Source organism: Anabrus simplex, chromosome 3, assembly GCF_040414725.1.
Source record: "Anabrus simplex isolate iqAnaSimp1 chromosome 3, ASM4041472v1, whole genome shotgun sequence".
NCBI classification, from domain to species: domain Eukaryota; kingdom Metazoa; phylum Arthropoda; class Insecta; order Orthoptera; family Tettigoniidae; genus Anabrus; species Anabrus simplex.
In genome coordinates this window covers 138,535,578-138,539,272 of record NC_090267.1, presented here as the reverse complement: position 1 = coordinate 138,539,272, position 3,695 = coordinate 138,535,578, and positions in this window count along the sequence as shown.

Genomic DNA, 3,695 nt, shown 5'->3' with positions numbered 1-3,695 from the left:
TCAGCGTTACGTTATTGCTGACCAGTTTTATTGAAGTCCATCACATTTAGTTTCCTTACGGCGATTTTAGGGGCCGAGGTCAATGGAGTCTTTAATTTCCACCTCCCTTAATGACTTCCTTTTTCTCATATTATTTGTCTTGCCATTTCCCTTCTCATTTCGTTGGTAAATAATCTTCCTGGTCAATATGAGCTAATGTTCACGTGGTTACCATGACGACTGGCAATATTTGGGCTTTGATGAACTTTACACTGAAAATATAAATTCTGAAAATGCACACAGCAAAAAGGTTTTGCATCACTTCGGCCCAAAGAGTTCCCGACTCTTTATAAAGATAAAAATGCGAAGGAGAAACAGACGTACCATATCAGCATTCATCATTGCCCAACAAAACTAAAAATGAGAATCTCTACAACATTACAACTTTGCTGTCTCACTTTGAGTTATTGAATACCAGCATCCTTAATACCGAGTAACACGGCCCCTTGAACTGCTGAATGCCTGAACTCATCTTGTCGTACCTTCCATTAGTTCTTCATTAAGGTAATGTGGACCAAATTGCCCCGCTCCTCAACGATGATTCGGCGTAGATCTCGCAGAGTTGTTGGTAGGTCGTGAAGTCCATAACAGCCTTCTTTGCTATATTCCAGACAGGCTAGATAGGGTTCATGTCTGGCGAACACCATGGCCACTTAGTCGAGCATAATCGTGATCACGAAGGAAGTCATTAACGCGAAGCGCACTGTCGTCCATTAAAACAAATTTTCCTCCAAACGTCTGGCGATACGTTGCCACTTCCGTCCCTTCGTTCAGCCATGGCATTTCCCTGATAATGCTAACTCAAAACATGAGGAAACCACCAATTTGCTGCACGTGCTGAACGGTGTTACTGAGACGTGAAGCCTGACCAGATTGCTTCCAAACACGTTGCCGATGATCGTCAGGAACAAGGCTTATGCTCCACTCATCGTTAAAAATGTATTTATGCCAATTCTGAAGAAACCATTCAGGATAATTTTGGGCCCATCTGTACCGCGTCCAATGAAGTCTAGGTTGGAGAGCTCGGCTTCGTCATGGGTGTCCAGAGTGAAGTTGTACCTCGTGCAACCTGGTTCTCACAGTTGAGTTGAAACGCGGTAAACTGTGGCTACCCGAAAATCATTATTCAGCACAGTGGCATTGCGATCAGGGTCCTTCCGAGCTGAAATTCGACTGCATTTTGTTGATTTTTGACAAAATTTGAAATTATTGTTACATGCATAATTTTGCCAAGAGAAAAATGATTTATATGAACAGTACTTCCCGTATTTCGGTTATAAAATTTCTCGAAATTGCAGAGGACTTTTGAATTCGTGAACCTAGGTAAGGATCAGCAATACAAGAGGCATGAATTACAGTATATCTGCATTCTTAGCTAAATTGTTATCTGTTTCTTGCAGGATAGCGTGTTGTCTGTTGTCTCGAAAAAATGTGAAGTTGATTTGTTACATTCCCAACGACTTCATGTCTTTTCTACCCAGTTTCCATTGTTTCTCATCGTGCTCGTACCTTTTCAGCCTGGTTTCCATTGTCGTTAATATTCTTATGGTTACATTTTTTTCTCGAAATTTGTAATATGAGATTTTTGTGTAGGACGGGGCCCACTTGCTGAAACCATCACTGAATTCAATGAAATATATTTGTCTCTAAAATAATTTAAATAGTGAATGCGAGGAGCTACGATATCATAGTATTAACAGCAATAATAATAATATCTAACCTACACTAGGAAATCAGAAGCTGAGATCAGAAGGATCTAGGAAGAAAAGGAATAATGAAGAGTACTGTACACACAAATTAATGAACTGACCGAGGAAATAAGAAAAATACACCTGAAGTTTTCTGGGCATATCTATCGGATGACTAAGAGTAAATAGGCTAAGATGATTTCGGATTACGCTAAGAAATGGAAGAGCACTACGACCTGAATGAAATAAGTAAAGACCCATTTGAAGTAGGTCTAAGCAGAGGACATATGTTGGACAGAAACACGTTCAGAAAGATGGCTAACACACACAGGGAGTTCCAAAACCCGAGAAACAGCAGCAGAATCTGACAGACCCGCGAAGGGAGGCCACACATAAAATAAATGAAGCAATGAATGAAAAAATTGAAGTGGAAGAGACAAGAAGAAGAAAAAACATAAGCTAAACGTAGTTCGTAAATGGCTTTTTTTTTTTTTTAGATATAACACCTCTACGCCGCACATTTAAATCTTGCCCTAATTAAAACATCCTCTACAGGAGAAGTACTGAACTTGAAACTAGACCTACTTAAACTTTTACTCAGAAGATGTCACCACCTTAATTTTGTGATTGTGAAGTTTCCAGTACTGTATGAAATTTTTCGTGTTTTGTTTACATTTATCAAGAAGTTTGGACTTTCTGCAACAGATGACACTACAAAAACTATGATCATGCACCCTGGTGCGAAGTGAAGGAACTTGATTTGAAGAAATTTTGTATTCATAAATTTGTTCTTTACTAAATTATGTTCATTCATTTTTGGTTTGGCAATATTGATCTTTTCTTTCCGCCAGTTTTGAATTCCGCCAATCCCTAATTTCTGTAATTAATTTTCGGCCTATCACAGGCTTCTTCTTCGATTTGGTGTGTAACTTTACGCTAGCCAAAAAAAGTAAGAGGGTGTGGCTTGATTATTCATGAAAGGTCTCGAACTTTCCCCGAGGGTTTATAAACTGCGGATTTTTACGGCTCTTGGCCATTTTATCAACATCTAACTCAGTGTGTATATGTGAAGCAGGAGGCGGGTGGTGCCTCTTTCATCAGGCAACAGTTATTCAGTAAGGTAATGGCCGTTTAACATCTTTATTTCTTGCTAGCTCAGCAGTTTAACCCGCGGGAAAGGTCCGAAACATTTACCATGAAACCTACTTTTCTAAAAATGTGATTTTCTGCCGGCTTATGTAAAAGCTTCATAAAATCTGCAACTGTAATTCGGGGATAGAGAGTGATTTACCCTCTCGAGCTCCCCTTCATATTGGTTTGAGGTGACTACGTTTTGTAACTGGTTTTCTTCCTTTCTGTAATGTCTTAAATTATTATTATACGAGTCACCTCCATAGTTTGGGAATAGCCCCTGTTTCACCGGCCTAGTGCCTTCTAGGTTTTAAGAATGCATCTTTTAGGAGTGCAAGTACACGCCTCCATGCAACTTGGTGTTTCGTGCCATTTACTTAACCTGTTCTTTTTCTGCTAAGGCCCAGTAGGTTGGGTACGAGATACTTCCGTTTCATTTGTGTAAGTTGTGCCTTGATGGCAAGTAATTGTAAAGTCTGATATTGCCTTGAATAGGCTTGAAAAACTGAGAGCGTGTCAGCTCTTTTCTAGTGTTGTAAGAATGCCTCTGGGAGGCTTGACATTGTAAAGTGGGAGCAAGTGCTCCATGTTAGTAAGGGATTTCTGCCCTGGAACAAATTTGTGCGTTGAGCGAGGAGCTCGAAATTGTAAAACTAGGGGCTTGTAGCCCAAGAGAGTTAAAATTATTGGATCCTTCTAAGTTTGTTTTTAGATTGCTATGTCTTTGTAATTTCCCTAAAGTGAAAAGCTATCAAATTTCTATTGTTTTCTGAAAAATATAACCTTTGTTAAAATTTTAAATTAACTTTGACTCTGTAGTTAGAACCATTCATCCCG